The 8,374-nt window shown below is 50.2% G+C and overlaps 3 non-coding genes across 3 annotated transcripts in view; all 3 read left to right on the top strand.

Annotated features, from left to right (window-relative positions):
- Positions 1 to 3,131: 3,131 nt before the first annotated feature.
- On the top strand, positions 3,132 to 5,044 carry LOC128201015 (small subunit ribosomal RNA). The gene has a single exon (XR_008253010.1). It is a non-coding gene; the product is annotated as a small subunit ribosomal RNA (ribosomal RNA).
- Positions 5,045 to 5,513: 469 nt separating this feature from the next.
- Positions 5,514 to 5,670, top strand: LOC128201023 (5.8S ribosomal RNA). Its single transcript, XR_008253018.1, has one exon. It is a non-coding gene; the product is annotated as a 5.8S ribosomal RNA (ribosomal RNA).
- Positions 5,671 to 6,312: 642 nt separating this feature from the next.
- LOC128201017 (large subunit ribosomal RNA) overlaps positions 6,313 to 8,374 on the top strand; it is a 4,066-nt gene continuing 2,004 nt past the window's right edge. The window contains exon 1 of the ribosomal RNA XR_008253012.1: positions 6,313 to 8,374. This exon is cut by the window's right edge and continues 2,004 nt beyond it. This is a non-coding gene — a ribosomal RNA (large subunit ribosomal RNA).

Here is an 8,374-nt window from a genome sequence, read left to right as displayed (position 1 = left end):
TTTATAATTTTTACAACTCTTTACTCAGATCAGCTGTTCTTTATCTATGAGGAACAGGATCTTGTACATAATCTTCTTCTTTTTTATCTTGTATATGACACTAATACATTTGGAAAAGATAACGAAATTCGCTCTCTCCATGCGGTCCTAAGGCTGTGCCCAGTTCTCTTTCTTATATCTAAAAGTCTATACAACTAGCGGTCCGTCCCGGCTTCGCACGGGTGAACGGGACATTTTTACAACATTTTAAAAAGTAGGATATTGTGACATAACAATAGTAGTCGATGATATAGTATCGCGAGGTTTTTTTGTAATTATTGATATTTTCTTCAATATTACAGAACGCACTTTTGTTCTATCACCCGAAAGATGGTGAACTATGCCTGCTTCAAGTGGCGCTCCAATCCCGCGTGAGGGAGGAGAGCGACAGAGTGTAGTTTTACTAGAGCGAAATAACCCGACAATAAGCCGAGCGAACATAGCCCAAAGTGTGAACACCAACACTTTGAGAATCCATAATTAAACTTACCTACCGTTACCAACGGTCGACGCTCAAAAGAAAGCCGCCGCCTCCTTTGTAAAGAACGCGTTCACCGACAACGCGGCGGCGGCGACGTAGTGATAGTTATAATATACCTACTTATTGCGTACCGTATACATATTCGACTGTTACTGAATTAAAAAAAAATTATGTTTCTCGATTATTCGAAGACGCCCAGATCGATTCAGAAAATTCTTTTAAAGATTACTTGTCTCCAGGTTGTCCCGGGGTCATCATATCAGCCTCTGATGTATCCGGGATCCTCAGGGTAATTGAGGAGATTATAAGGTATGTTTTGTTTATGTGTTTGAGATTTTTTTCCATTTAAGTTATTTGGTTTTTATTCCGGCGTCTGGAAGATGTCATTCAATTCATGATGCCGAGCTGATGGCGGATGAATCGTTTATATGAAGAAAGCAAGAAAAGTAGTGGGCACTCTGAAATTTTTTATAATTTTGTAGTTTTGACCGTACTGTCACTTTTTGATTGTCAATTTTCTTCACTAATTCAACACTTGGTTCGTTCGTTCGTTCGTTCGTTCGTTAAGATTTTTAGTTATGATTTTAATAAAATCAAAACAAGCTAACATTTTAGATTTACCTTTTCTTTGATAAAGTTTATAAAATTAGATATTTATTCTATCTGACGTGACTGTTTCAAATATTTTAGAGACGACAGGGTTATAGGAGTTTATGTTGTGTCTATTATGTGTGTAGTATTGATATCTTGTCTATCACCGTTTTTATATAGCAGCGAACTTAACAATAAACAACATTATTATGATGATGCGGAAAAATACCTTAAGATAATGACGGATAACCGATTCGCACATATTTTTAATATAGGAGCGCATATACACCGTCCTCGTTATCGTGAAGAATTAGAATTGGTCAATGATATAATAGAGAAGTTGTTGTTGAAATTCATTCTATTGATTTATATTAACAGTTTTATATTTTATTAGACCCCACGACGCTTTTTGTTTATTCCATTTATTTTTCACATATTCGTTGTGTGGTGTATTCGTTTTATAATTTTTTTTTCTCTCTCTCTCTCTCTCTCTCCCCCCCCCCCCCCCCCCTCCCTTTTCTGAAAACTCTTTTTGTTTATTCCATTTATTTTTCACATATTCGTTGTGTGGTGTATTCGTTTTAGAATTTTTTTTTTTCCCCTCTCTCCCCCCCACCCTCCCTTTTCTGAAAACGCAACGCGACGACGTACCGCGCCGTGAAACTGTCGACTTGTAGCGCATCTATCCGACCGCTCTGGCGGCCGTCACTTTCGCACTTTGTTTCTCGGCTCCGAGTCCGAGAGCGGAGTCTCGCGGCGTGGCGACGCGGCGCGCGTCACTCGTGGCGCGCGTCTCTTAAAATATATTATAATACGAATGAAACACCACACACGGGGTCTCTCTATGTTTGTTGTGTGTGTGCAGAGGCGGCGCTCTTGCGCGTGGCGCTTTGCATATATGCTGCATATATATGCGAGAACCGTGTGCACATGTTTTATTTCTCACTCCACGCGGACCCGCAACGGCGGCCCGGGGGTTTTGTTGTTTGGATATGTTATGTGTTGGCGGATGGTTGGTATATAACCGACTTTGTGTCGCCGCTGCTCTCGCGAGCGACGACCGTTATTTCGGTGATATATCCTCCTCCTCCCACAAAGCCTCCAAAAACTCTCTCTCGGGCCTCAAAGAGCCGTACCTGTGATAATGAATGGAAAATAAAGAAAGATTTTTTTTTTTTTTTTCTTTTTTTCTTTTCGCACCGGGTTTTCTATAAGTTGTAATGTTGTCGCGATGATGACGACGACGACGACTCTGCCGTCGTTGGGCCGTCGATCGAGAAGTGTGTGTAAGCGCGCTTGCCGACACCGGCGTGCCATTAATCGGGCGGTACGTTTTCGTTATCTCGTGATAATGTTTTTGTGTATTATATGTAGTTATATGCGTCGGTTTTGGTACTACCGATTCTGCGGAGAGAATAATTTTCTCTCTATCGAATCGAAACGAATCGAATCGGCGTATAGTTTTGTGTGTGCGTGTGCCCTCTGATCTACCGGGCGATCTCTCATACGTTCTGGATGATAATATTCACGACGGAGAAAACAATTTTGTATACATTATACTGCGAGATATTCAATCTCCGGGTGGACGTTCAATCGCGGACGCGCGTCTATCTGAATAATAGATATTTAGAGATGCCGTCCAAAAGATGCAGTCTCGACGGCGCGGAACGTTTGCTATCCGACGCGCGGCGGCGGCTGCCGGTCATATCTTCTATATTGTTGTGTATATAGAGAGCCGGCGCCGACCGACCGACCGACCGACCGACCGACCGGCCGGCGGAGAGAGCGTTTCCGATCTGTTCGAGTCGCGAGAGGAGGAGGAGGAGGAGGAGGAGAAAACGCGACGTACGTACGTTGTCGCGTGCGTGTACGCGCACGACGCTTAACGAACGTACTCGTGTCTCGCCCCCCACCACTGTTATAGGCACGCCGTGCACCGCGAATTGTCGGTGTGTGGCGATGTTTTTGCTAACGCGCACCATACACTAGTCTAATAGTGTGTTAGTGTAGTAGTAGTAAATACCTGGTTGATCCTGCCAGTAGCATATGCTTGTCTCAAAGATTAAGCCATGCATGTCTAAGTACAAGCCGCTAGTCGGCGAAACCGCGAATGGCTCAATAAATCAGTTATGGTTCCTTAGATCCACTCCATCCTACTTGGATAACTGTGGTAATTCTAGAGCTAATACATGCACTCGAAACTCTGACCAGTGATGGGATGAGTGCTTTTATTAGATCAAAACCAATCGACGGAGGGCCTCGCGTCCGATGTCGTTAATTTTGATGAATCTGGATAACTTTTGCCGATCGCATGGTCCCGAGCCGGCGACGCATCTTTCAAATGTCTGCCTTATCAACTGTCGATGGTAGGTTACGCGCCTACCATGGTTGCAACGGGTAACGGGGAATCGGGGTTCGATTCCGGAGAGGGAGCCTGAGAAACGGCTACCACATCCAAGGAAGGCAGCAGGCGCGCAAATTACCCACTCCCGGCACGGGGAGGTAGTGACGAAAAATAACGATACGGGACTCTTCCGAGGCCCCGTGATTGGAATGAGTACACTTTAAATCCTTTAACGAGGAACCATTGGAGGGCAAGTCTGGTGCCAGCAGCCGCGGTAACTCCAGCTCCAATAGCGTATATTAAAGTTGTTGCGGTTAAAAAGCTCGTAGTTGCATTTGTGCGCCGCGCTGTCGGTGCACCGCATCCGCGGTGATACTGACACGTCTGCGGAGCATATCGTCGGTGAGCCGGCGGTAATACGCCGGTTCAATATCAAAATCCTATCGCGGTGCTCTTCGGTGAGTGTCGAGGTGGGCCGACAAGTTTACTTTGAACAAATTAGAGTGCTCAAAGCAGGTTCAAAATGCTGCTTGAATATTTCGAGCATGGAATGATGGAATAGGACCTCGGTCCGATTTTGCTGGTCTTTTCTTTTGGACCCGAGGTAATGGTCAATAGAGACGGACGGGGGCATTCGTACTGCGGCGACAGAGGTGAAATTCTTGGACCGCCGCAAGACGAACAACAGCGAAGGCATTTGCCAAGAATGTTTTCCTTGATCAAGAACGAAAGTTAGAGGTTCGAAGGCGATCAGATACCGCCCTAGTTCTAACCATAAACGATGCCAACCAGCAATCCGGCGGAGTTACTCCAATGACTCGCCGGGCAGCTTCCGGGAAACCAAAGTCTTTGGGTTCCGGGGGAAGTATGGTTGCAAAGCTGAAACTTAAAGGAATTGACGGAAGGGCACCACCAGGAGTGGAGCCTGCGGCTTAATTTGACTCAACACGGGAAACCTCACCAGGCCCGGACACTGGAAGGATTGACAGATTGAGAGCTCTTTCTTGATTCGGTGGGTGGTGGTGCATGGCCGTTCTTAGTTGGTGGAGCGATTTGTCTGGTTAATTCCGATAACGAACGAGACTCTAGCCTGCTAAATAGGTGACGCCATTTAGGTGTGCGCGGCCTTCGTGTCGCGCAACTCACTGGCGACGTATCACAAGTCTTCTTAGAGGGACAAGCGGCGTCCAGCCGCGTGACAGTGAGCAATAACAGGTCTGTGATGCCCTTAGATGTCCTGGGCCGCACGCGCGCTACACTGAAGGAATCAGCGTGTTTCACTCTCCCTGTCCGAAAGGACCGGGTAACCGCTGAACCTCCTTCGTGGTTGGGATTGGGGACTGCAATGATCCCCATGAACCAGGAATCCCTAGTAGGCGCGGGTCACTAGCCCGCGTCGATTACGTCCCTGCCCTTTGTACACACCGCCCGTCGCTACTACCGATTGAATGATTTAGTGAGGACTTCGGACGGGCTCGCGGTGGCTTCACGGCCGTCGGCGTTGCTGGGAAGTTGACCAAACTTGATCCTTTAGAGGAAGTAAAAGTCGTAACAAGGTTTCCGTAGGTGAACCTGCGGAAGGATCATTAACGTTTCAGTGTCGGCACGCACGCACGCACGCACGCACGCACGCACGCACGCACGCACGCACGCGCACTTATACGTGTACACCACGTGTATGTGATCGCGGCGTAGGCGTAGGCGTAGGCGTAGGCGGCGCGGCGCACACGCACTGTTTTTCATGTTGATTGATATACCTTATATCTCGTATAGACGACGTGTCGCTATCGAGACGGTCTGAACGCGCATGCGTACACGCGCGTATCAACGCGCGCGCGCGCACGGTGAAAATCCGCAAGCCTGTGTGCGTTCCGCGCGCGCGCTTCCGACCGAAAAAACTACAAACCTAGCGGTTAGATTGAGCTAGCGATCGCGCGCTCGCACGCGCTTCGCGCTCTTTTCTATGTCAATAAATGATAATTTATTTATTTATTTATTTATTTTTCTATTTTAATATCGTACATATACCACACGATGTGTGGGGTAGTCAAAAACGATTACCCTGGACGGTGGATCACTTGGCTCGCGGGTCGATGAAGAACGCAGTTAACTGCGCGTCATAGTGTGAACTGCAGGACACAATTGAACATCGACACTTCGAACGCACATTGCGGTCCGTGGAGATACATCCAGGACCACTCCTGTCTGAGGGCCGGCTGCATAATAACGACGCCTCGCGTTGTTAAAATTACACTGCTCCCTCTCTCTCTCTCTCTCTCTCGCTCGCTCTCGCTCCCCTTCTCTCGGCGCTCTGTCATAAAGAGTATGACAGAGAGATATAAGGGAGAGAGGCGAAAAGAGAGAAAGAGCGCGCATGTGACGGTTTCGGAGAGGCGGCGCACAATCGAGCTCTCTCGCGCGCGCGTGTCTCTTCGTCCGTTCAAATATGACACACGAGTTTCAGCGGCGTGGTGGCGGTCGTCGTCGGATTCGATTCCGGCGCGCAAACGACACACTCTCGTCTCTCCCTGGCTTCTAGTCGCGTTCGTTCGTTCGTTCGTTCGTTCGTTCGTTCGTTCGTTCGTTCGTTCGTTCGCGATCGATGGGAGGACGTACGCGTCTGTACGCGCCGCTGCCATTAACGCCGCTGTGTGTGCAATGTACAATACATTATGTACATTGCGCGCGTGTGCGTAGGCGGACTCGACGTCCGAAGAGCGCGTCGACGTCGTCGTGTGTACCCGTGTTACTACACATGGCCGTGGTAGTTGTACTACTCGGCCGACCGGTGACTGACGGTCGCGCGCGTCGTCGTCGCAGCGCTGACGGATATCGAGTCTGCCTCTCATTTTATCGTTGGCCTCAGATCAGGGAGGACTACCCGCTGAACTTAAGCATATCAGTAAGCGGAGGAAAAGAAACTAACAAGGATTCCCTTAGTAGCGGCGAGCGAACAGGGATATAGCCCAGCGCTGAATCCCGCGGTTGTCGCGACCGCGGGAGATGTGGTGTTCGGGAGGTTCCGCTTTCTCGTCGTCGCTCCTCCTGTCCAAGTTCGTCTTGAACGGGGCCGTTTTCCCGTAGAGGGTGCCAGGCCCGTAGCGACGGAGATCGGCGGCGAGAGGGACTCTCCTCAGAGTCGGGTTGCTTGAGCGTGCAGCCCTAAGCGGGAGGTAAACTCCTTCTAAGGCTAAATATCGCCACGAGACCGATAGCGAACAAGTACCGCGAGGGAAAGTTGAAAAGAACTTTGAAGAGAGAGTTCAAGAGTGCGTGAAACCGTTCAGGGGGTTAAACGGGCGAAACTCGAATGAACGAACGGAGAGATTCATCGTCACTCCTCGGCGTACGTGCGCGCGCCTCGATGCGTCCGGCTTCGGTCGGTGCGCACGGGTCGTTCACGTTCACGTCCGCGGACGGCGTGCACTTCTCTCTCAGTACGGCATCGCGACCCGTTCGATGTCGGCCTAAGCGCCGTTCGGGAGCCCCGCCGCGCTCACTCGTTGGGTCGCGACGGGACCGCGACGGACGCCGACCGGCCGTCGGACGGTAATATCATTGAATCGCGCACGCGTCATCGCACGCGTCCGGCCCGACGCAAGGTTATATATTTAATGCGTCGTCGTCGGGGTCCTGCCTAAGCGCGGACTTCGGCGCGGCGCGCCTGCCGTCGCAGCCGTGCTGTCTCGGACTGTGCGCGTCTCTGTCTGCGATGATTCAGTTTCGGGCACTCGCCCGACCCGTCTTGAAACACGGACCAAGGAGTCTAACATGTGCGCGAGTCGTCGAGACAATAAAACTGAAAGGCGCAACGAAAGTGAAGGCGCGCGCTCGCCGCGCGCTCAGGGAGGATGGAGCTTCGATCTAGGTCGTCGCTCTCGCACTCCCGAGGCGTCTCGTTTCCAATCCGTGAATGTGGGCGCGCCCAGAGCGCACACGTTGGGACCCGAAAGATGGTGACCTATGCCTGGCCAGGACGAAGCCAGGGGAAACCCTGGTGGAGGTCCGCAGCGATTCTGACGTGCAAATCGATCGTCGGAGTTGGGTATAGGGGCGAAAGACTAATCGAACCATCTAGTAGCTGGTTCCCCCCGAAGTTTCCCTCAGGATAGCTGGTGCTCGCAAAGAGAACAAACGGAGTTTCATCCGGTAAAGCGAATGATTAGAGGCCTTGGGGTCGAAACGACCTCAACCTATTCTCAAACTTTCAATGGGTGAGAAGCCCGGCCTACTCGAACGATGAAGCCGGAGATCTGATGACGGTGCCCAGTGGGCCATTTTTGGTAAGCAGAACTGGCGCTGTGGGATGAACCAAACGCCCGGTTAAGGCGCCTAAACGACGCACATTTCGGATCCCACGAAAAGGAGTTGGTTGCTAAAGACAGCAGGACGGTGGCCATGGAGGTCGGAATCCGCTCAGGAGTGTGTAACAACTCACCTGCCGAAGCAACTAGCCCTTAAAATGGGAGGCGCTATAGCGTCGTGCCTATACACTACCGTTACGGGCATGTGAGACGTGACACGTGTGTTTTCGTCATTAAGCCGTAACGAGTAGGACGTGCGCGGCGGAGAGCGCAGAAGGGTGTGGGCGCGAGCCTGCCCGGAGCCGCCGTCGGTGCAGATCTTGGTGGTAGTAGCAAATACTCCAGAGGGATCCTGGAGGACTGACGCGGAGAAGGGTTTCATGTGAACAGTGGTTGGACATGAGTCAGTCGATCCTAAGCCGCAGGCGAGATCTTATGTCGATGCGGCGTGTTTTATTTCTATTTTGTTTTATCTTTTCTACACTTACGTGTACATACGTACGTGCGTACGTACGTACGTACGTACGTACGTCGTGTATGTGTGTATGTGTAGAGATGGAATGGAATGAATAAAAAATAAACGCCCTTTGAGCGAAAGGGAATCCGGTTCCTATT

The sequence above is a fragment of the Galleria mellonella genome, unplaced genomic scaffold (genome assembly GCF_026898425.1).
Source record: "Galleria mellonella isolate WM207_F2 unplaced genomic scaffold, CSIRO_AGI_GalMel_v1 utg329, whole genome shotgun sequence".
Classification (NCBI taxonomy): domain Eukaryota; kingdom Metazoa; phylum Arthropoda; class Insecta; order Lepidoptera; family Pyralidae; genus Galleria; species Galleria mellonella.
This window is presented reverse-complemented; position numbering and strand designations above follow the sequence as displayed.